At 35.4% G+C, this 26,760-nt stretch overlaps 1 non-coding gene across 1 annotated transcript; it reads right to left on the reverse strand.

The window, feature by feature from the left end:
* Window positions 1–17,696: 17,696 nt before the first annotated feature.
* Window positions 17,697–17,829, reverse strand: LOC118976085 (small nucleolar RNA SNORA66). Its single transcript, XR_005064194.1, has one exon. It is a non-coding gene; the product is annotated as a small nucleolar RNA SNORA66 (small nucleolar RNA).
* Between the last annotated feature and the right edge of the window lie 8,931 nt (window positions 17,830–26,760).

Consider the following 26,760-nt stretch of genomic DNA (forward strand, 5'->3'; position numbering starts at 1 on the left):
GTACTCTCCTATTTTAAAGCTAGTGCAGTAATTAGGAATCTTGAACTTTTTGTGTGTGTGTGAACTTGATTTGTATCCAAGTGTTTCACCTCCCCCAGCGATCTGATTAAATCTTCTGAGATCGTTTTGGAAGCTGACGAGAAATAGTATTGTGGATCTGCATGATTTTGATACTGCATTACCTAGGAAATTAAAACATTCTTCGTGTTGCTAGAACTGGTTTTAGAACAGACAGCATGTTTCCCCTCTTGGTCTGGATCTCTGATGTCAGTGTGAACTAAAATGCTCTCCCATCCCTTCCCCACCTCGGCTGCTTTTGCTGCTTCCTTACGAAGATTATACACACACTTAGCAGATGAAGAAAAGGAATTAGTGATGCTCTCTCATTTCCTGTGTTCCCACAGATGGTGATAAATTCAAATTCAGACTCCATTAAACCTGAGTAGAGCAACCCAGCAGGTGGCTAGACTAATGGAAAATCCTGGCTTTGGAATAATGGGAATTACAACCGACAGCTCTTCTACACCACAAAAAAGATGATGTATCCTTATTGACAGTGTCGCATTTGAGTCCAGAAGGCTGATCTGATAGCTCATTCCTGGCACAACGGAAGCTAAAAGCCCCCTGGGTGTTTTCTTGGCCACACTATTGTAATTTTTGTTATATGAACATTCTATTATAATTCATTTTACAAATCTCATGTAAGTTGAAGAGAGCAAGAGGAATGGAAGGGAGGGGAAAGAAAGAGAGGGTCTTTATTTTGCCTACAGGCATACTTTTATTCTTTTTTTTCTTGGTTTAAAGGACAAATAAAGGTTGACACACAACAGTGTTTTCAGCCAATTCAGTACTTTTAGTGCTGACATACTTGGCCCAAGTTCTTTTACTGATTTTGGATGAACTCATCCGAGGGAGTTTCTGTTTAACAGAAGCATAAATTGCCCTGGAGGTGTAATGCCTGCTGTTCCACTAGAATTCTTGCAGGAATCCTTCATTTTTGTGTGTTTTCCCTATTTTTCCCTTAGCTCCACCTTCCTTTTTAAACTCCAATATGGTATTTGAAAAAAAAAATTTGGTCTCAATGATCTGAAAAAGCATCTGCATGTTCGTACATTTAAAACCTCATATTTTCAATAAGCCTTCAAGTCTCTGAAAATATCAAAGAAGTTATCAAAGTATCTCATTGTATTCACCATCTGTAAGCAGTTTAAAAATATTATAAAAATATTATATTAAAGTTAATAATCATACTTTGCACTTACCCAATATAGGAGGTTTCCTCTTGAGAACTGTTTGTACTTTATAAAACTGAACTGCATCATTGGAACTTTTTCTCACAAACACTCTTCTGGATTCAAAAAAAATGTGGGGAGAGACTAAAAAGGCAGGTAAATGTGGGAGATGGACTGGAAGAATAACTTTTAATTCAGGGCAGGATTTTGTTTCTTCAGCCTCCTACTCTCACTCTTCATTTGGAAACTTGTTGAGCGGAGCTTTGCTCTAACCAGCTAAAGAGTTTAGTCATCCCGCTTTTCCTTGCCCACAAGTTCAAAGCTTAGAAGTTGGCTTGTAACTTAAAAATAGACTTGCCAGACTAGAAATGTGTGGCTCGAGAAAAGGGATTTTAGGCCCTTGGAAAAAAAGAATACAGACCTGATGGGGCTATAACAGAGAGAACTTGCACTATTATCATTTTATTACCAAGAATAAACTGGAACTTGTTATAAATACCTCCTTGTAACAAATGTGTGTGTGTATATGTGAGAGAAATCTCTTTTAACACATGTATATTTATATAGTTCTCATACATAGGGGTTTTATCTTTTCTAATTAGCTTATCTTTGTTATGATGTTCTGAATTAAAGAACTGTCCCAGTTATTTGTCTTATGTGGATATTCCCAGCTGAAAGGCAATCCCTGTCACTTTGAAGAAGGAGCAAGTCACTGTGAGAAAGCAATTCACAGTGGACGTTCCAGCAGAAAATAATTATTTGTATCTGAGCATGCTAGAAATATAAAACACCAAATCAGAAAGGCTATAAAATATTGTTCTTTTCGAATGTATTTTTATGTAAAAGCACTAACCACAATGCACAGACTGTCAGAAAAATCAAGGAAAATTTAGATAAAACCATGATTAAGTGTAAGAAACTTAATTCATTTCTCTCTATCATATTTTAGAGTCTACCAGGAAACAAACATGAAAACCCTAAAATGCCTGATAATATTACAATATTAATTTGCATGAAAATTAACTAAATTTTACTGACTACTTAGCATGTTCTGGGCTCTGTTCATTCTACTAAGATTTCCAGTAGCCTTTTAATATTTCCATTTTCCAGAAGAATAGAGACTTTTAAATTTAGACCATTATACAAAGATCACTTTGCTTTAATGGGGTATGCTGAACTTTAAATTCAGAACTGACTGGCTCTAAAATCATTAAAATCAATTGTGCAAAACAGTGGCTTTCAAAATATAGTCCTTAAATAAGCAGCATTAGCAACCAAAAAGCAAGTAGAAATGCAAGTTCTCAGGTCTCAGTCTAGACTTACTCAATCAAAAACTCTGGGGCATGGGCCCAGAAATCTGTTTTGAAAAGTCCTTCGGCTGTGTTTTGGCAGGGATGTGAAGAAAAGGAAACCATTGCACACTGATGGTGAGGATGCAAATTGGTAGAATCATTTTGGAAAATAGCATGAAGGATCCTCAAGTAATTAAAAATATAATTACCCTGTGACCCAGCAATCCCATTTCTGAGTATATATCCAAAGGAAGTGAAATAAGTATCTTGTAGAGGCATCTGCCCTCCTATGTTTATTGCACCATTGTTCACAACAATAAAGACAGAGAAACAATCTCAGGCATATCCTTCAATGGAAGAATAGATTAAAAAGAATGGGTAAAGAAAATATAATTGTTATTCAGCCACAAGATAGAAGGAAATCCTACTACTTGCAACAACACAGAAGAAGCTGGAAGACATATACTACGTGAAATGAGCCAGACTGAGAGAGACAAATTCTGTAAATCTCATTTGTATATGGATTATTACAAAAATAAACTCCTGGAAACAGAGACTGGAATGGTGGTTACCAGGGGTTGGGGGATTGGGAAAATGAGAAGATGCTGGTCAAATGGCACAAGCCTTCAGTTGTACGATGAATAAGTTCTCATGAACTAATGCATAGCTTGATGACTATGGTTAATAACACTGAATTGTGTACTTGAAATTTGCTGAGAGTAAATCTTAAGCATTCTTAATACAGTCACAAAAAGGCAACTATGTGAAGTAATAGATGTGATAATTAACCTGAGTGTGGTAGTAATTTTACAAAGTATACATATATCAAATCATCACATTGTATACTTCAAATAATATGTACAATTTCATCAACTTTACATCATTAATGTTGGAGAAAAAAAGGATGTTAAATTAAAAAATAAAAGAACCACAAGAATGGACTGTTACTTTATTTGTATTTGAAAAGAAAGTGATCTCTGTAGAGGTAAAAATTTGTATCCATCTTCTACCAAAAGGTGATATTAGAAAGGTGATAGAATAAATAAATGTATAAATTTAGTAAAAACTTTCCAGTATATGGCCAATCAGGAACAGAAAATAGTACCAACATAGTATTAAAAAAGGAGGCATCATGCATCTCCAGCCCAGGTAAATACCAGTAAAGAGAAATGAGAGTGAGAAGAGTCAGTAAAACATTCAAGGTTAAGAAAATTGTGGGTTTACACATTTATATCATATAGGTAAATTTGAAATGACCAGGCATAAATTTGCATAAGAATGATAACTAAGAAGATATGTAACAAGAAAAATGAAATTTTCTAGGGATTTCATGATTTTTTAAACCATAATTACCCTTTTAAGGAAAACTGCTCAGAATCCTAATGAGCTTTATAGCTCGTTATCCGTTAGCCACATCTGATACCAAAGTTAGATGTCAGATTCTAGGAGATTCCTACAAATGTGACATGGTCCAAAATGTCTTCTCTCCTGGCTGGTGTAGCTCAGTGGATTGAGCATGGGCCTGTGAAGCAAAGGGTCGCTGATTCGATTCCCAGTCAGGGTACATGCCTGGGTTGCAGGCCAGGTCCCCAGTAGGAGACACATGAGAAGCAACCACACATTGATGTTTCTCTTTCACTCTTTCTCCTTCCCTTCCCCTCTCTTTAAAAATAAATAAATAATATATTTTAAAAAATGTTTTCTCTATTACATCTGGAATTCTGCCACCAAGAAGTCTTTGCAGTCTGCATCACAGAAAGAAAAAAATAATAAATAGTGGGAAAAGTGACATGGGATAGAGTTAGGGCAAGAGAAACCAAGAACAAAGTTATATGGGAGCAATATCTGTGAACCAGCAGAGTCCACCAAACGACTGAAAGATGAGAAATGAGCAAACCAGAAAACGGAAGTAGAGGACTGATAGAGAAAACTGCTATGGCCCTGGTGTGGGAAAAGTCAAACTGTCAGTCCGTGGGGTCCCTCCAGCTCTGAGTTTGGCCCATGATCTCAACATCAAGTATCCCTTTCACCTAAGCTTGAAAGTGTCTCACTTTTCTTGCAGCCAAAATCAATACCAAATTCAGAACAAAAAAGGTTTGGTTCTAGGGTCCCAACATTTACACTAAAAATCTATGATTTGTTCAAACAATTTGTTCAGTATTTTTATAGATGAGTGATTGTATATATATTTTATATTTCATATTGTTTCATTAATTTTGTTTGTTTTTCCAGCACTTATTACATTTTTGCTTAGAGTTAATAGCAAATATATGTCTCTGCAGATGGCTTTAGGAAGGAATTGGTGCTAATTATGGCAATTATTCAGATTTTTAGTCAATCCCCTCTGGTCACACTATTACTTACTACTGGCCCTCACTGTACTTGCTAACTCTGTACAGTGCCTCACTCTGCTGCTAACTGCTGACTGATCCCCAGGCTCCTGCAGTCCCTGCAAGTTTTCTGGGCAGAGGTTTTTCAGCTTCTTTTATTCATCCATGCATTCCTAGCTCCTTTCTCTCATGTGTAGAAATTGACTGAAATATTTGATTTTTGACTCCTATCTAACTACACCCCCTGGCCATTTTTACTGTTATGATTTTATTCATTTATAGACTTTTATACTTTTATTTCAATGGTGCTTTTGGAAAGCTAGGCAGGAAATGGTGGGTCATCTGGTACAGAATTATAAATTCATTAATAAAAAGGAGAGACAGCTACAGTATATTAAATGTACAACTTGGCTTCCATGTCAAAGAGGTAAGTTTTTTTCAATGATTTTGCAACTTACTGCATATATTTGTTTACTTAAAATAAAATTATAATAATGGGTGTTATAAATCTTAATATCTCAATATAAATAAATCTTTATCATTTCTTAAACTTCAACTAAATAGAAGTATAAGAAAGCTCATAACTTTTTCCAGAAAGCCAAAAGAAAGATAAAATATTTTAAGGCCAATTAGTGGACCATAAAATTATTTAAGTGGCAGTAATCAGCATTAACTAATATGACTAATTAATTATTATTAATAAAAATAAACCAGACTGAAATAGTTTTGTCAAACTTTTGGATTTTTATGCATATATATACACACATATATGTGCATGTATGCAGATGTGTTTTGTGTGTGTTCAAACCTTTTGAATTACGCTACAACACATTGTACAACAAAAGAACAAATGTATTTCAGACTAAATTCTGGGCCATGGCAAAAAGTTTGAAAAAGATATAGCCTTGATCTCTACAGTACCAAAGGAAGGGAGGAAGAGAATACCTATTTATTGGTTGCCCAGGGCAGATGTAACATGGTGCTCAGTATATATTATCTGATTGAAAACTCCCAATCTCCGTAAAAACCCTGACCCTAATTACAAAGTAATCTTTAGTGTCTAAAGAATATAAAAGTAAATCATATATGTTGATAGATCAGTTTTAATTTCCAAAGTTTATTAAAATATTTTATGTATATTTTGCTTTAAAAAAACAAAGTGTGGTTCTATTTTCATGAACTTTCCTTTTCCTTACGTAACTATATTCATGCATTTTACCTTAAAAATCTTTCTTAGATTTTTTTTCAATAATACATGAGAAACCACCAAAATGTTCAAGGATAAAAATGGAAACATTAAATATATGTTTTATAAAGTTAATTTTGTAGCATTGTTGATAATATATTGGAAGAAGGGAGAAAAGGGGAGTATAGACTAGTGAGGAATTTTTTGGATTCTGGAGAGAGATGATGATGGTCTAGATAGATGTGGTCAGTGGCAGTGGTGATATAAAATAAAAGATGAGTTGTAGAGACTTTTACTGGAAAAAGATTTGGATAAGTAAGTATGGGAATCTCAAGTCTTTAGCAGTAGGGATAAGAATAAGGAATGAGGATGTGGATGAGAATTTCCAGCAGGAACATAGAACATGTTTATATCTCATTAGAGTTCTATAGATAAACAGAATCAGTAAGATGTGTAGGTAGATAGGTGGTAGATAGGTAGGTAGGTAGATAGATAGATAGATAGATAGATAGATAGATAGATAGATAATAGGAAGGATTTGGCTTACATAATTTTGGAGGCTGGCAAGTCCCAAATATTCAGTTTGGCGAGCAGGCTGGAAACCCAGGGAACAGTTGATGCTGCAGTTCAAATCTAAAGGCAGTTTGAGACAGATTTCTTTCTTTCTCAAGGGACCTCTGTTTTCTCTCAAAGACTTCAATTTATTGTGTTGATGACCACCTATGTTATGGAGGGTAACCTGCTTTACTCAAAGTCTACTGCTTTAAATGCTAATCTCATCTAAAAAATATTTTCACAGCAACATCCCGTCTGATGTTTGGTGAAATATCTGGGTACTGTGGCCTGGGTGCATTGACATATAAAATCAACTATCACAAATTAGAAATAATGTTCATTATCAGGCAAGTAGTAATATGTTTTGCACAGAGTAAACCCTCAGTGAGTATAACTGTGATTGTCAGTAGGCCAGAAAGAGTATACGTTTCCTAATGAAGAGAAGTGATACAATATGGAGATTATTATTGAGAAGGGAATGCCAAGCAAAGACTGATTTTGTCTACATCCATTTATCCTGTGCTTTTGTTTCTACTGCTGACACTATCCATGCATATGTCAATCCTTAATAAATCCAAACAAGCAGGAGGCATGTAACCATTTTTCCATGCTTCTTCTTCTCTCCCTTTTCATTAGGATTTAGAATAAAATCACCTTCTATGATAATGACCAGCTTGTAATCAGAATTACAAGAGACTTGAATTCTTCATAATCATACTCTCATTTTGACTGATTCCCTTTATGGGATGTTGAATAGAGACCAACATTTTCTTTAGGCTCAATGCCTACTTAGCTAACTTCTAGGTCCCTTTATGTACAAAAGTCTAAAATTAGAAGTTCTTAAATCAAAGACTTTCTGCTCTTGAGAAACATAGAATTGAGTTCCCTCAGACACAAATAAGAAATATGTACATATCAAATATTGTCAGAAATATTAAAATATCAAAGAGTGAAAGGAATTCACTCTGCCTCCACATATAATCAGCTATATAAAAGAAACCATACATTTTTTATCTTTAAGAAAAGAAAAACTTTATATTCAGTAGAAAAGTTTACTTTTCCTTCATAATAATTCTAGGAAAATTCTGAAAGTTATGGAAAACCTTTCCCTGTATAGTAATTCCCACAGTCTATGGAACCAGAAACTCCAGAATCTTACCTCTAGAATTCTAACTTTACATTTTTGTTCAAGTTACTCAGTCCTTTGTACCTCAATTGCCTTATCTATAAAATTTGTATGCAATAGGGCTGAGGAAGAGAAAAGTGTACTCTACCAATTCATAGCTAGCTAGTCGTTAGGCCTGCGTAACGACTGCACAGCTAGGCCTATTGAACCAGCAATGCCAGGGGAAGCTTTTTTTTTTAAAGATTTTATTTATTTATCTTCAGAGGGGAAGGGAAGGAGAGAGGGAGAGAAATATCAATGTATAGTTGCCTCTCGTGTTTCCCCTGCTGGGAACTGGCCTGCAACCCAGGCATGTGCCCTGACTGGGAATCGAACCGCGATACTCTGGTTCGCAGGCCCTCGCTCAATCCACTGAGCTACAGGGCTAGGGGAAGCCCTTTAATACCTGTTGCAAAATGGTCCTCAAGAGAACTTGTGCCAGTTATGTTTGTTCCTGAAAATGTTGCATATTATACAATAATGGATACATGCCATTATACATTTGTACAGACACATAGAATGTATAACTATAGACTTTGGGAGATTAAGATATGTCAGTATAGGCTCTCATCAGTTGTAGTAAATGATGAGAATTTATTTTGGTGAGAATGTTAAAAATGGAGAAGGTTATGCATGTGTGGGGCATAGGGTATACGGAAAATTTCTCTGCTTTCTTCCTCAGTCTTGCTGTTAAACTAAAAACTTTCTTAAAAAATGCGTTAAAAAACACATGCTAAAATATTTGCAAAATATATATATTTGATATAATACTTGTATCCTGAATATATTTCAAAAACAATAAAAAAACCCCAATTTTTAAAAAGAGGCAAGAGATTTGACATGTCCTCAAAGACCAGAGCCAAGTGAGAAAACAAGCGTATGCAAAGATGCTCCACGTCATTATTCATTAGGGAAACACAAATTGCGACAACGGGACTCCCCGGCCCAGCTGTCAGAATGGCTGATGAGGATGCAGAGCAACTGAACTCTCACGCACACATTGCCTGTGGGGGCACAAAATCTGCAGTCGCTTTGCAAAACAATCTGGCAGTTTGATAAAAACAAAACATACACAACAAACATACTTGTGACCCACCAACCATACTCCCAGATATTTATGCAAAAAAAAATGAATATCCATGCCCACACGAATACCCTTACATGAGTGGTTACGGTGACTCTAGTCTCGATTGTTAAAAACTGGACACAACCCAAATGTCCATTACTAATGAACGAGTAAACAAAGTGAAGTACCTTTATCCTGTGGAATGTTGCTCATGAATTTATTAGTAAATAAATAGAATTGATTTGAAAAATAAAGACGATCAAAGTATTGTGCTATGTGAAAGAATATCACACAAAACAACCATACACCACGTGATTCCATTTTTATGACATTTTATCAAACACAAACTAAAGGGACTGAAACCAGATTAGCAGATCCCAGGATGCGAGGGGAAAGAAGTGATTATGAAGAGTAATGAGGGAGTGCTCTGCGGTGGTGAAAATATTTTACATGTTGATTGTGATTGTGGTTGATTGTGGTTGGTTGTGGTTGCTTACGTACTTAGTATGTTTGTCAAAACTCATAGAACTGTGACTTTCAATATACGTAAATTATACCTCAATAAATATAACCTGCAGGAAAGCACAGATTTTGATTTAGAAAGAGCTAGATTTGTATCTTGGAGCAGAAGATACTGACTTTGTAGCCTTAGATTAATTTCTTAATGTTATAACGCTGGTGTACCTATCTTTATATTGGAAATGATAGTAGAAGACGTAGTGTTTCACACAGAACCTCCTCCTGAATGCAAAGGATTGCCAGAATGTTATCCCACAGAGCCAGGGGAGTGGAAAGTGGTAACAGGACAGAGGTAAGGGGTACAAACGTTAACTCTTTTCTGGGATGGACAGGAAAACCCACGTACCCCAGTACTTCTAAGGCCGAGATTGTCTTATCAAGTAGATTCAAACTGAAGATTCTCACAGCTTACGGAAAGTAATTTTAAGTTTCATTGCCAACACAGGAAAAATATAAACTATAAATATATGTGTGTGTATCATATACAGTTTGTTAATTGGAGTGTGAATGCAGTTAGAAAGAGGGCATGAGTAATAGATGGCTTAAGCCAAATTTAGTTTAGTCATATCCTTGTTCTGCCAGTATACCTCAAGCTTAAATGGTATCACTGAAGCTGTTTCAGACATGAATTACTCCAAAGCATTATCCTTCTGCCAACTGGGCTGAAATCTGGTGGTAGTTCATTTCTGCAGCCAGATAGGCAGTATCTTTTATGTTTTATTTATTTACAGCATCACTTGAGCCATGCATAACTTTATATGTACTTAGAAAGCTAAACGCACAATTTGTGAAGCAAGCGTATGCTGGAAAATAAGCCGTTTACAATAAGAAATAAATTTTTGTGTAGAGAGAGTTGTTGGAGATTGTGCGGTTAATTCTAAAGAGTAATTAAAGGCAATTTGATTGCCACATAGACCTGTTCATAGTAGAGTATTTATCACTTTCCGTGACTCTTTATAGGAAGATTTGTTTCAAATTTGACTGTGATTTGATAAATCTATCTCTCCACTGCACCTATGCAAAGGTATGCAGATCCTTGTCTTTTCCCAGAATCTATTAACAGAACAGAAATTCTGTTATTGATCACCAATTCCAGAAACAGATTTTGGGCACAGATCTAGACTGTCTGTGTTTCCTAAATTCACATTTTTATTTGCACTGCCTTTCTTTAATATGCTTTTGTTTGGGAGGATAGTCCAGGTGTGAGGGGTGTTTACAACTGTTTGAAGAAATCCAAAGATTTAAATGTTAAACACTAGATAGATCTACTGTATATACATATGCAAATACGTATTTATAAATTAGCATTTCAAGAAAATGGATTAAGGGTCTGAGTACCTGCAGTGTGCCTGCTCTTTTCCATAAATCATAAATAACTTGACTGTAGGGCTCAGCAGTGGTTATCATGTTAAGAAAAACTGTTCATTGCAAATATATCAAAAGTAAACTCACACAGTTCTGAGATTCTGATATAATCCTATATAAAGATGCTATTCAAGGTATAAAATGAAGTTATCAATTTATATTTCAAATACTCTTAATTATAAGAGCAACAAAACCAAATTATACCCATAATTTCATTCTTCTAAGAAAACTATTACTGTTTCATAGTCTTCTTAATATCGATGTAAATTTTGCAGAGTAGTGTCTCTTAAAAACAGTACATACCTGAATTTCTAAAAGAGGAATTGGTAAACCCTGACCAAAGGGCCAGATATAGTCAGCAAACCTAACAATGCTTTTGATGATTTTTATATGGATGAAAATTTTAAAAAGAGGTAATATTTCAAGATGTTAAATTCAACTTTCTATATTTACAAATAAAATGTTATTGGAACACAGCTATGCTGGTTTATTTCTGTGTTTTTTATGGCTGCTTTTGAATTACACAGGCCCAAAACTAAGTTAAAACAAGTCAGGCACCTTGCGTGCAGGATTTAAGGAACTATCCAGAACCTTAGTAATAAACATAATAATTTAATATTTTAAAACTCAAAGTTAATCCAAAAAACTGATGATAAACAAAATAAAAAAAGTTAATAAGGTACAGCATCAGTACTATACCAGCTGAGCTGAGGAATTACCACCAAGACTATGTGGACTACAAAACCTAAAATACTAACTGTCTGAACTTTATCAAAAGTGTTTGCCAACACTTGCTGTACAGCACTTAGGACCTAGTATTGTTTTTATATTTCCACCAAGATTTCCTTCTTTAGTGTAAGGTACAGACAGATCAATAATATTTTGTGGTAAAGGTATTTCTTACCAAAATTCTTTGTCAATCAAAAAGAAGAAATAAACCAACTGAAATATATGTTACTAAGAACACGGCAGGCATGAATTCTCCTCTTCTTACTGTGGTTTTCTTATAATAAGAGGAAAAGGAGGTGGGGAGGAGGAATTATGCTGTGTAATAGAGACAAAATTCTATGTGAAAGGCTGACTCTATCTAATATGATGCCAAATAAGATACAGGGGTGGGGGCGGAGCATAGACTTATAAAGACAACCTTTCATCTAGATGTTACCAACACTGGTTGCTTAAAAAAATTACTTGCCATTTCATGCTTGATGCTGGGTACTCTGCCCCATAATTTCACTCTGAGGAAATTTAAAGAACATCAAGCACCAAGCCTTAGATGTTATCTAAATTCTTAACAAGAGAAGACTTTACCAAAGGTCAGCTTATATTTTGCCTAATAATGGTTGCTAAGACATTAACCCAAAGGCTAAGTATTGGAGATGAAATGATATGTAATGAGATTAAATAGCTGATGAAATTTTTAAGACCTGATTTCTACCGATTTTTAAAAATTCTTGTTTTTCTGAACTTGGCTCTTTCACATTGTCAGTACTTATAAGCAATTTGCTTAACACTACTTAGAAGTGGTAAACCGATAGTTTTTTGTATACAAAGAAATATTTGATATTAATTTTTCAGAAATCTTGTATTACTCTCGAGAATCTTTTTAAAATGCTTCAAGGTGACATAGTTATTTTTGGCACCTTAGGAATCATTTTACTTTTCAAAGGTTTTGTCCCTTAACAAGGCTACGTTTGTTCCTTCCCTGTGTAGAGATACATTTTACCTGCTTTTCTAAATGTTGTGCTGGAGATATCTGCAGCTTCAATTTTTGTCATCAATTAATGTAAAAGTTTAAAACTTAACCTCCTAAATATTAATTTATTAAATATTTGGAGAGATATTCAATTTGCTATGTGTAATTATCTTAGAAATAAAACATAATCTTCTAAATATATAGGAATCTTGTACAATATTTTAAAATATTCTACCCTTTTAACAAAAATGTTTGATTGTACAGGTTTTAATATATTAAGGAATGGAAATTTTTGAGGACTACTGCATAGTAATTATATTACTGGAGGATAATGATACTTGATGTATATATGTACATGTACATAGAAAGTGTATAATAGCTCTAAATAAACTTAGGTACATGCCAAAAATATTCAAAAGTTTTGAGAAACAGGCTCTTTGTAAAGGGGAACCATAAAAATCTCTATCTTTTCTATTTAGATAACAATATGGATTCAGAGGAAAATTTAAAGTGAAAATTTTTTTAGGACTAAATAAATGTCCATTGTATTGAGAATCATCACTCTGGTTTCTAGTGAAATACTACACAGGCTTTGTTTAGACAGTAAATACTGTATATTCTTGAATGGCTTTCATGAGCAATGTCTGCTTTATGTAAGTTATAGTCTAACAGCAGTCCCATTAGTAATTCCCAAAACCAAAGGATTGACCAACAGGTAACATTTATTAAGTGAGTACTACAGGAAAACAGTATATGAGGCTCTTGAGATCTTAAATAGACTTAATTCTACCTATACCAGTACAATATTTTCTCTTAGGTCAGGGACATGACAAACAGCAGGAAATATGTAGAAGAGTTCACTTTGAAGAATCCAAAAATTCTGTTGTAATGAAGTACTCAAAGGGCTAAAAAACAAACACTAAACAAAACTGTCATCTGAGAGTTAAAAATGTGGATTTTGTCTGAGCTGTGTTAATAACTGGCTGTGTAACTCTGTACACACTAATCTTGTTGGACCTTCATTTTTTCAGCTTTTCTATGAAAGATGTTATGGACAAACTTGATGATCCTATACCCTGACTCTAAATTATAGCGGGTTTCCACAGAAAGTAATCAAGTCAGGGGAGTATGGAGGAATCTGAGTTCTCTTCACCATGGAAGAAGTCAGCCATCAAAAGTTGAGAAGCAACAAAGTTAAGGTTCCACATTCTACATGCTGTTTCCTGCTCCAAGGAAACCTATCACACACCTTGCCAGCTCAATACTTCCAGTTTTTCTGAATCTTGTCCACAGGATGTTATAGAACAGATACACTGGGGTAGACTCCAGAGGATGGTATACCAATATCGTCTGGACCACCTACTGGGCCCGATGGGCAGCCGCCTGTCAGAAAGACGTCTCTCAATGCCAGAGATTTGTGAAAAGGAAAGGAAATGCTTATTTAATGCTATACAGACTTAAAAACTAGTAACCTACCATCTTCATTAAAATATCAAAGTCCTTTAGGATATCCACCTACCCACACAGCACTCCCTTTCCCCCCTGCCCTAATTCAGGAAAAAAGCACACATCCATTTTGCCAGGCCACTGGCACCACCAGCTGTGTTGCCGTCTAGGCAGGATCTCCAATTAACCCAAAGTCATGTGGCACCTTCTCACAGTCCACTGGCAAGAGCTCTTTGTACCCATTTTTTCAGGCAAAGTCTCTCCTGCTTTCCAGGCCACGGGGCCAAAGGAAGCACCCCAAAACCGCGTGGTCCCCTTCTACTAAAGCTGCAGGGATCTGCACTCTGCCAAAAGCGTGTGGCTTACTTCTTCACCTGGCTGCAGGGGTCCCCACTCTGGCAAAGCCATGTGGTTCTCCTTCACCTGGCCAAGAAGGGGTCCTCACTCCGCTAAAGCCATGTGACACTCTCAATGGCTACCGTGTCCGGGTTTAAATCCCCACCCCAATCTTCCTCTGTACCCCCATTTCCGACTCCTCCCACAATCAGTTACATCTGCCAGCATTCCTGTATTATTCCAGGTTTACAGGACTGCCATCCTTAGTCTGGGCGGGTATGGCCCCATGTCCTGGAGCCAATGCTCTCCAAGCTCCCACGCAGGTGCTGTAACTTGGGGGACCTGCCCCCAGTTACATCTTGGGGGAAGGTGACTTCCATCCCCCTGGCTCCAAGCCTAGCCACAGCCATTTAACATATCCAAGTGACCTGCCAAAGGCTATAGATATGTTAAATGACCAGGCCATGGATTAGCTGCATGTCTGTGGCTGTACAAAACAGCCCTGCATGTTCTTGCTCCATGTGTCCCTTCCCCCAACTCACACCTGAGGGGAAAGGGGTGAGGACATCTTATAAGTCTCTCCAGCCCAATATGCTGAGTGAAATAAGCCAGGTGTTGAAGGACAAATACCATATGATCTCACCTTTAACAGGAAGATAAAGAACAAAACAAACAAGCAAGCAAAATATAACCAAAGACACTGAAATAGAGAACAGGCTGACAGCGACCAGAGGGGAGAGGGGAGGGGATTTCATGGGAAATAGGGGAGGGATTTAGAGGAACAAATATAAAGGATACATGGACAACAACTGAGAAGGGTGGAAATGGGAGGGAGGGGGGAGCATGGTGGGGTGGGATGGGATGGGAGTAAGAGACAGAAAACTGTACTTGAAAAATAATTAAATAAATTTTTTAAAAAAGAAAGAAATTAAGAACAAACTGACAGTAACCAGAGGGGAGGTGGGAGGGGACAATGGGGTGGAAAGAGGGAAGGTTTTTCAGGAACATCTATAAAGGATACATGGACAAAACCAAAGAGGGATAGGATTAAGGGTGAGGAGTGGGGATGTCTGGGGTGGGGCCAGTAATCGGGGGGAATGGAGACAACTGTACTTGAGCAACAATAAAAATATAAAATAAATTAAAAACAAACAAACAAATAAGTCTCTCCAATAATTCCTATACACCTTGAGTTCTGGACACCATTCCAAATCCCTTTTTGGGCCCCCCCCTGTTGGCTGCACCCTGTATCAAGGACACTGCATTCACTTGCTAGTGTGTGTTTATTTGCTCAGAATAACCATTTTATACCCAGAGACCGAGAGTGTGGCCCTAGGAAGTGTCAGCATTGCAGCTTCAGAAAGGACGAGAATCAGTCTGAGCATTCTTGACGAAGATTGTAAAACTGCTTTCAGTTCCCATAGTGTATTTCTAGTCTGAGATTTCTTTTAATGGGGAGAATGTGATTTTAAAAGGCAAAGCATGGATGTTTCCTAAAGCAACATTCAAAGCAATTAAATGGTGCTTTTTAAGCAACATGATCTTTTCAATTCTCTCAATCTCCTCTTTAGCCTTAAGTAAAAACTAAAAGAGGCCTTTGAAAAATGATGATTTTTTTATATTTAGTATGTGATCTTTTTCATGTTTCTGCTGTTGTATGCTTTTGAGCTGTCTAACAACTATAGCTATACAGCCGGAAGAAGGGCAGCCTTGTCTTATATCCTGTGAAGAGGTGACTACCTGAAGAGTGAGAATGAAAGAAAATATAAGAATTCCATGAAAGGTTTTACTACAGAGAATATGGGGCCAAGACCTTCATCTAACCCCAGATACACATTATCCTTAATAATGCATACCACTATCATTTTTTTAGTTGACTGTAAGTAGTGAGCTTACGAAAATTGACAATATTTTACAGAAACAGAATTTTTTTAAAGCATAGTTCTGTTTCCTGTATCTTTCACAGTTCTTTAATTTGAGACATATCACTTTTATCTCGTCTTGCTTTAACACCAGATTTGGTTTAATTAAATTTATGTCAAATGAACACATGAAATGAAAGGAAAATCAGAAAGCCTGCAGTTGCCCATTAGCGAGTCAGTGACTGCAGTGAAAGGCTTTTGAAGCTTGGCTTACTGCCAGGACAGCTTGCAATGATGCTCGGAGACACCCATGATGCTTTGAAGGGAAGGACTTAGCTGACCTGAGCCTGCTCCATGGAATCAGTCAAAATCCTCACGGGCTGGATGTAAAATCTATAATAAGTCTTCTGTCTTCAACCGTTTACATGTCAGAGGAAAAGAGCATGGGTGTGAACTTCAATCCCTATAGAAAATTCATGGTACTAGACCCACTTACTACTATTATTATTGTCATTATTATTATTATTGATTTGTGGGTGATTTTGTTTGTTTTGAAAGCAACGTGCCAAGCTTTTTGAAAAGTAGTGCCAAGCTGTCAATTTCTGGGGCTCTTCTATCTAAACAATCTTCAACTTAAGGGCCTCTTAATTAAAATACCTGTCAACCAGTCAAAGTATATATGTGCTAGAGAATACAAAAAGCATAGCCTTTAGAATCTAATATTTAGAGCTCCACAAATGTCACTGCTAAAATGCCTAAATTGTTTTAAATTGATTTTTAAGTTCAATTTTACGAATGAAACCACCAATTTTTTGACACTCCTGTTACAATGCAAAGTAAAATGCTGTATCTTATATTGTTTCTAATACCATATAGTTTTTGTGTTTTTATACTGAAACACATTTAATGTATCCAGTCTTAGTAGCTCTATAGAAAAATAAGTTGAATGCATCTACCTATCAAATGTAATGTCTTTTATTCTGTTTTTGTGTTTAGGTATTTTTTAAGGGATATGTATACACACATATAACTGTTTATTACTTTTGCTTATTGGAATCTGGTGCAGAAGTTCATTTGCATTTTTTATTTCCATATTTTAGACATTAAAGTCTTTATACAAACTTTCAATAATAAAATAAATAAATCATTATGTAGCAGCAGGGTGCACTGAATGTTAGTAAAATAGGACATATAACAGCAAGCTTGGGGAACATCTATAAATGTCAGAGGGACTAAGGAAGGCAAGAGAAGCTTATAGTGTCTATATATGTTTTCCTGTTTGAAGGTAGTCAGGAATAGAAAGATTTAAATGTTCCCAAAGTCAAATCAATATCATCTGAGGTGCCTCGGCAATCCAGCAATGCCAAGACTCATCAATGTACTTGCTTAATTTCCAATTTACTCAGTTCTGTTCCTCTCTCAAAGGTGCACTATCTCCAATTTTCTACTTTTATCTTTTTTCTATTTCACTTATAACTGAAAATACAAGTAAAGCAAACAAGCAGTAGAAAACCGGAAGCCTGATACTTGTTCCATTTGAACACTTTTCCACTCACAGATGCAGTGGGTTGCTCGTATGTTCTAAAGGATATTCTCAAACACAGAACACCACACTGGAGTTGTATTTAATAGAGTATAATTTTTTACACTGTCCTAGGATAGAATGAACCACCTCAGCAGCTTCTGAGGCCAATATATTTCTATCACCACAATTACTTTAGCAAACCTGGTTCTCTTCACTTCTGCAACATCGTACAGAGTTAGAGATGGAGTTTGCACTAATAGAATATCACTTTGAGAAGAAAAGGATTTCTGCCTAGAGCTCAACATGAGGCACCATTTCTTGGCCAATAAGTGAAGTTCTTAATTTTATGAAATATGTTCATCTGGATTCTGTCACTTGCTTCTAGTTGGATATTAGTAGTCTTTTCATTTTCATGAGATCAAATAAGATATGAAAATATTCAGTGGTCTCACAGTCTATAGGATGTAACAATCCTAGTAATATAAGGGAAAAAGGTGAGTTTAATTTCATTCACAGTACCTTTGATGAGGTTAAAATGTAAGTTGATATTCAAATAATTCAGTTCTCAAAAATCATACCTTTTATGCTCAATATATAGTTAGTATTTAAAATATTGGATAACGCCATCACTTATATCTCCAAATAACTTTAATTATAATTAAAATGAAAAAATATGTTTATGGAAGTCTTTAAATATTTAATACTCATTCAAAATTCTTACTACCATATGTATTTTTCATTAAGAAAAACTTGTTAGTTTCTTTAAATATTTTTAGTGAAGAATTAATTACATTATCTTTTACAAATTATACATGATTGTGGTAATTGAGAAAAATCATAAAATGCTCTATCCAAGAGGTATCTAACAATAAAATTACTGGAAAAATGACTATACTTCTTATGGTAATAATGATGTTTGCTTGTTTTTTATTGTGTTAAGATATTATTAGATGTCTGCTTCATTTACTCATGAAGACTTTTTCAAAGGGTTACAGGAAAAAAATAAGCAAGCATTAAAAACTATGATAGAGATTGCCCAGAAATATTTATTCCCTCCTGGAAAATATTTTCCCAAGAAACTCTTTTTAACTAGAATACATAATGACCACAGTATGTGGTCAACTTTCTTTTTTTTTTCTATTTTGAATTATTCCAGTAATTGTGTAGTGCAGCTTTCCGCACCCCACCCTCAGCACTACCGACCTAGCCTCTTTATTCCATACTTTAAAACCAAATTGCCCAGTGTCTGAAAGGCTGTTCTTCAGGAGGAAAAAAAAATTAAAGAAGTACTTCGGGCAAGCTTTTGCTAACACATCAGCATTAGGAGATGAATTAGGGGCATGGCAGAATGCTGAGAGTAACTTTCGTACTGGAATCAAAGGCACACCACAAGGAGTCAACATTTTGGTCTCCTGTTGCCTGGAATGAAGTAGCTAAAAGGACAATTGGGACAATACTCAGCCAAGCAGAGCTGTCTTAGATCCACCTAAAGAATCAGAGCCAAGGGAAAAAAAAATGATTCTGGGAAATATTTCAATCCAATTCTCTATATTTGTCCTCAGAGAAGTTTGGTAAGACATGGCCCACTTTACTGGAAGCAGAATTTGAGGTGCAATAAGTTGTTTCTGAATAGTCTCCAACTAACTGCCACATGGTTGAATTCTGTCTTCATTTTGACCCATTTGATGCTAATTTAGAAGTGCATGTTTCGTGAGGATGCAAATTCTCAAGTTGTGTGTTTTCTGATATCCTCAATTACTCAAAAGAAAAGTTTTAGAATGAAATGATGAGAGCAAAAAAGAGGAACAAACATTTTTCTAAAGCTTTTTATGTATTTTTAGACATGGGGTAAGGAGAGGAAGGTAGGGAGAAAGAGAAGGAGATCCATGTGAGAGAGAAACTTGAATCAGTTACCTCCCTTGTGCTCTCCGACCAGACCAGGGACTGAACCTGCAACCCAGGCATATGCCCTGACTCGAAATCTACTGGGGACCTTTCACATTGCAGAAGGACACCCATAACTGAGCCACACTGGCAAGGTAGAACAAACATTTTTAAAGAGATCCCAAAAGACATTTACATGATACCGTCAACAGTAAGACTATGTGACAGGAGGGTATTCTGTCAGGAACTTTTCTAACTCCAAGTACAGAATAGTGCAGAAACCCTGATATTCTGATTATGTCAATGGCTACCAAAGTGCTTTCACATCAGTTCCCCCCAAAATTGCTCACAAGTGCCAGGCATTCATTTATGTGCATGCGATGAGGCAATTAGGTCAATAAATAGATATGAAACATTTGGAACATTGGGAAAGCTAAATTTTATTATAATAATTTTGCTTCATAGCCAATCGCATTCCTAGTTTTAGACAGACACTAAATTGCAAAGACAATCTGTAATTCTAGGCTCCTTTTAAACAAAGGATTATTTTTAAGACTTACAAGTATATGACCTGTTTTAATATTGTCCTTGAAATACACAAATAAAAATAACTTTATATTTTCTCTCTTAGGTGCCATTGAGAACACATGGTGAATGGTAACAAAATTTACTTAAAATATGATTTTTAAGAGACATGATTATCCCTCACATAAAACACAAAATAGTCTAATTGAATGCTCAAATTTAAAACTCAACTAGAAGATAATATGTTTTTCCATTACTGGAATTCTCCACAGGAGAGCCCACATCACCCCTGTTTTTTAGAGCAATAACTTGTTTTATCTGTTGTCAGCACAGGTACATAAAATGCTTGGAGTCGTATTTCGGAAATCACAGAGTTCTGTCTTTGAATTGTCCTTACAAAGCCCCAGTTCCAACCATATCATTACAGAACAGTAATACGTTCATAGCAAAAGGACACACAAGTTTGAAGGTTCCAGTCAAACTGATTATATAAACTGATAACACTAAAGTTGTCCTGACCTGAAAGCTCACAAGTCAAAAGGGAGGATAATGTGCATTTTCACTGGCAATTGACAAAGATTCTAGGCAGCGGGACAGCTGCATTCCACGATCAGAGTCATTACTGGAAGAAAGGACTTTGATTAAGACCGGTAACTTGGCACAGAAGCGAATTTGAAACAAACAATAAGGAAAAATACACCCAATGCACATCTAAAATATTAATTAATACACCTCTGGAAATATGAGCACTTATGTTTAAGTTACAAAAGCAGGGTGAATTCATGAACTTAGTTCGACATTAACCCTTGCATAGTGATGGGATGCAAACAGGAAGGTGGTGGCGATGAAGTCACTTACAGTTTGCAATTCGGCTGTCATGTGGAAGTCTGCAGTAGGTATGAGTAAAATAAACTGTGACGAATATGTGGCTCAGTATTATGCAGCAAAATCGAACTTTGCAACTGCTTATGCATAATTAACTATCTGGGACTAGCCTGCTCTGGTGCACCACTTTATAGAGTAATAAAAAATTAAACTGAAAATACAGACTCCTAGGTAACTGTGGTCACAGTAAAACTCTATCTTCCTTTGCAGGCCTATTATTTCCAGCGACTGTGGCTGACAGCTTCTATGAACACACATTTTTGCATATATTTTGTTTATGTGTAAGCCTTGGCATTTCAGTCGCCTCCTGCTGAGACCCCTTCCTACCATATGCTTCTGTTTTTCTTCATTAGGTGATGTGATCCCTTTTGACTGTTGCATGCATGAGAAAGGACAGTGGACTTGGGGGGTGGGGAAGAAACCCTGCTTGAAGAGAGTACACGTCAGTTGGCCTTCAGCTGTTTGGAGCTGATTGCATCTGACAAGTGTTGTAGCTGCTCCTCGTAATGGATGTCTCTGCGTTAGCAGAGTAGAGGTGAAAAGGATGTAATTCCCAGTGAAAGAAAGCAACATGAACTATTATTTAATTACTGCCTAATATAAAACTCCCTAGGAGCCCCTGTTGATTTATCATTCTAACTTCTTCCTTTCTTTATTAATGAACCATCTAGTTTTTCAATGCAATGCAGTTAAGTCACACCTGTTATTGATAGGGACTTTCCCAAACAAATAAGGCAAATAATCCATTTGAATATTCTAAGCATGTGTATTTCCTAGGAGCTTTATAGTCTTAAATATAGAAACTTTTCTATCATCCTGTAAAAACAAACAAACAAATAAACAAAAAACTTGCACTAGTCTTACCCAGGTTTATTTCTTTCACTAGTTTTGGATTTGGTGTGCACATTTTTGATTATTCTGCATACTGACCTTTTCAACTCTCTCTGGATTCTAAGAATCAATTAAAAACCTCTTTTCTCCCCTCCCCACTTCAATTCTCAAACCCATAAAATGCTGAGTGAAGGAGACACAGTTTTTGTTTTATTTTTTAACCACATGTAATTTCTGGATGTGCTGAAGCTGGTATTTGTTAGCAATCCATCTTCTAAACCGAATTAGTTGTCCTACGAGGAAACTGCAACTTCAAAATCTAGAGAAAGTAGTAATGCAAAACTGTTGCTGGCAGTCAAATCACAGGATGCTTTACAATTAAGTTGTTTATATTCATTTATTTTCCTGGGAAAACTATAGAGACAAAAAATGGCCATGCAATGTTTTTGGACTGAATTCTACTTACATAGTATATTAAAGTGCCATCATTGAAAAAACATTGAACTAATTTAAGTAATAAGAAGCTTCCACTCACATACATTGCAAAATAATATTATTATATAAATTTTCCCTTCAATATTTAGCTTGTATAAATTTATTGGAGTTTCTTATAGCTTCTTTCTATTTTTTGCTACTTTTTTTGCTATTCAATTTTCCTAAAATCTTATTCTTGTAGTATCTACAAAATATAGTAGTTAATATTACTTAAGCAAATTCTCCAGCCAATATTTCACAAAAGGTCACATATTAACTTTGGGAAAACATGTGTTTGTACCCAAATCTTATATGGAGAAAAAAGACACTCTGCATTGTATAGTCCATATACTAAGTTTAAACATTTCTACCTTATATTAATTTTAAGCACTTTTTCTTTCTGTTCTATCCACACATAGCCACATAAAATTTTGAAAATAGTAGTTTCCTTTTAAAGGTATCCCATTTGCTTATTTGCATGTTAGCAGGGAACTGTTAAAAGGATGATGTTAGACCCTGATGCTTTTATACTCTACATTTTTGTTTTCCTGAGACATAATCAAATCTGCCTAAATTGTTTAAGTATATATAAAATAGAAATAATATTCTTAATGAGAATATGGTCTTGCATTAGAAGCTTGCATTCAAAATTTTTCAAAGCCAAATCCTTGACCTTTAATATAGATTCTAATGTTCATCTTATAGTCATGTCAAGAAATATATTTTTATCCAGTAACTTCATGTAGACCTCTGATTTGTATGGAAAAAGCACTGATTTTCCAATCAAGGTTGTGGATGCTGTTGCCTGTTTGCTTGGAATATTTTATTACTCTGGAGCAGAGCGTGACGTGTGAGAGTAAAATTTTTTAAATGATCCATTTTTTTAAATTTACTTGTATACATTGATAATCTTGGAGAAGGAAAGATTATTTGTGTGGCAGTTTTCCAGAATAAAATAGTGCCATACGTATGCCAAATTAAACAATTTGAGTTTTAATTCCAATTAAACATTCTGACTCTTGATAAAAAAAATTATAGATTGAAATCAAATGTTAAAATAGGGAGAGAATTCACCAAACATTGTGAAAGGAAAATTTATTTTCAATTGTGCTGTACAATAAAAGAATGCTTTCTCTCTTTGGTATAAATAATATTACTATATGGAAATTTATTCAAATAATAACACACAAGTGTCTTCTGGTGTGTTTTCTCAAAAAAAGTTTATTATGGTTTTAAAGTAAAACCAGTTAAGCTTTCAATAGTTACCCATGATAATACATGAGTATTTCATACTTTTTTCTTCACAAGTCTACAAGGGGAAAAGCAAAAAGTTTATTAAAAGAAAAGTAACTTTTCATTTCTCATTTGAAAAAAATCTTCACAAATCATGGAGAACTTGGAGATTTTATGCTTCTAGTATAGCATAGAGAAAACTCCTGTTTAAATTCAAAATGTAAATTCCATCAATAATAGAGCTTTAACAAAACATTTTTAAAGGCTGGGTCTTTTTCCAAGGTAAATATTGTTCTCTTAATGAATGTGGTTGGGGAGCATGAAATAGAATATTTAAAGATATTTTATTTGCAATATAACTAATCGTCTACTTTAAAGATTAGTTTTGCATGATTTATGAGATTTCACATGTTTAAAACCAAAGTGAATAGTATGATTTTTCTAAGGATAAATGTAAAATTACCTAAATTTTACACCTTTCCTATTACAGAAGAAAGTCCATTGCTTAGCTCCGGGAGTTCAAAGTTTCTTTTAGATGATTGGAAATGTTAATATACCTTTGCCTCTATTTTTTTAAATGAAAGAAATACACAGACACACACCAAAAATAGGGTGACTGCAACTCCATTTAGCAGGCTGCCATTGGCCCTGAGGACAAACCCCTTCATTGTAATGGAAATCATGACAGTAGAGCAGCAAAACCTCCTAATAAGGTAAAATATTTAAAAATGGTTTCTTCTCTCATGCTTATGGCAACAAAATAAACAACACATAGGATTTTAGGTAAGCTGGTCACTTAAACTGGATTTTGAGTCTAGGGAGAAATTTCACCCGCAAAGCTCAGAGCAAATTTTGTAGTCATCTTTATTCAACTCAGTGTAATACCTGACATCATTTTAATTTTTTCAAAACAAGTTCAAACTTCTCTAAAACCACCGTTTCGATGCCTCAACGATTCCCTAAATTCAAACATATAACACCTGTCTAAGTTTCAAAACGTCTTCGTGAAATTCGCAAAATATCTATCATCTCTGCAACGAGATTTGTAGACAGAGAAATTTTCATACCCCACGAATATTAAACATTTTACAAAGTAAAACTGTATTTTCTACAGTTGTGTCAAATGGGTTTTGAGCAGCAGCTAAAATGAAACCTTAGGTCTCCAAATTTCTACTTCAGTCTGATCTAATAACCAGAAAGAACACTGCTGCCCAGGAATTTTTCTGGCAGCCATTTCCTCCAGTTACACCACATGTATGGAATGTCCACGGGTGGAGGGTTGCTGGTCATTTTAAGAGGACAGACATCGTTCCAGCAGGCAGGTACTCTGCAAATCAACAATTGACGTTCTGTCTCGCGGTTTTTGGAGAGCAGTGCTCGTTGTGCGTGGCTCTTAAACTGAATGTGCTAAAGACTCAAACCCAAATCCAAAGGAAAACCGTTAAGGTTTACACACTGCTTTTCTTAATCATCGTAAGTACAGGGGGTGGTATTCTTGCTTCATTTGTGGGTCCACTCCAACTCCAAACAGATCTGAAACCATTACAATGCATGGCAGTTGGTCGATAGTGTGGAAAAACCTCATTTACTGACTGGCCAGACAGTTTTAAAACCTTCAGATTTTTCTAAGTCTACGTTATTAACTGTCTGACTGTAATCACATCTTCACCATAGGGAGCTTCAAAAGCTTTTCATTTGCATTGAATCAGTTGCCTTCCTCCCTGTCTTTTTTTCCCCCTGGAAATAAGCTTAAATAATTCAACAAACTACACACATGGCTAGTGATTATTGAACCATTCTGAAACACTCGAGGCAAATGGACCATTATGTGGTGGGAATTAAAACTTTCCTCCCAGTCACTGGGAGGGTATGTATTCATACATAGAAAATATTTGTGTCTGCAGCACTACCTCTGTAGTCCTTCTCCTAAAATATGTGAAAAACACTTACAATTGCGCAATAATTTTTATTCACCTGTGCTGGTTTGGGAGATTATTAGGTCAGATAAAGAGCCTTTGGTGTGCATATATAGCTAACATTTTTTTGCCCAAATGTAGAAACTAAGTTACTTTAAAAGAAAATACAGCCCTTGTAATAGTCACGTTACAGATTAATACAAATAAACAGATTACATTATTTTAATCATTCTAAATTTTCACTATGCTTACATCATGATTGATTAAGTATGTTGACTGCTTGACTTATCCTTAATTATAAGCCTTTACATTTTGTTAGGTCTGTGTATAAAAGCATTTATGGATATTTTATATTTATAGCCATAGTGACTTTTGAATTATCCCAAAATTGGATTAATATTTTATAATTTACCTTGCCATCTGTTTTTGTAGGTGTGTGATGAATAAAAATAAAAATCTTAGGCATTGTCACCCTAAGGTAAAATCTAGGATTTTATGCTAGATTTTACAAAGAAAAATTAATGTCAAAGGACATAATTTTTATTAATATAGTGTTTTATTATTCTAAGCAGATAGCAATAAAACAAAAAAATAAATGGCATAGAAATCACACATTTTCATAACAATAATAAATCTTCAATATGAAATATCATGGGACATTGAGTAGAAAATTTATTGGGAATACAGTTGCTTTTTTCCTATAAACATTAACTTTGAAGTCAGTCATATGTGCATAAGACTAATTCAAACAATTTTTTATTAAAGTACTCGTTCTTAGTCCTGGCTGGTATGGCTCAGTGGGTTGAATGCCGGCCTGCACACCGAAAGGTAGCTAGTTCAATTCCAGTCAGGGCACATGTCTGGGTTGACTGCCAGGTCCCCAGTCAGGGGCGTGCAAGAGGCAAACTGATCGATTTTTCTCTCTCACATCAATTTTGTCTCCTTCCTTTCTCCTAGCTCTAAAAATTAAATCTTTTTTTTTAAAGCACTAACTCTCAGGCATTCTATATTTCCTGATATTCCCCAATGGTAAGGGTGTGCCTAAGCTAACAATTTAGTAGAAATATCTTTTGTGATTATATAGCTATATACATAGATATACATATACAGTATATATAATAACTTATACTTTTGTGATTTATTCTAGTATTTATATAGCTTTGCACCTACTTTCCAATAGGGTACAGTGTTTGTCAAACTTACGGTACATTTGTCTAAATTATTATTTACATTAAATATGTGAGCACAACAAAAACCTAATGTTTGTATAGCAAGTGATGAGTAACAGTGTTGTTCTAGTTCTTTGGGGCTCTGGAACTACCACAGGATGGAGCCTGATTCGTAACAGGCTCTTAATAAATTTTTTGCTCTTGAATGAATCCATCTACTTTATTCTTTGTAAGCTGGCATGACATCAAACCAGTTCATAGCAACCCA

Source organism: Sturnira hondurensis, unplaced genomic scaffold, assembly GCF_014824575.4.
Source record: "Sturnira hondurensis isolate 20B ecotype Veracruz unplaced genomic scaffold, ASM1482457v3 Scaffold0020642, whole genome shotgun sequence".
Lineage (NCBI taxonomy): Eukaryota > Metazoa > Chordata > Mammalia > Chiroptera > Phyllostomidae > Sturnira > Sturnira hondurensis.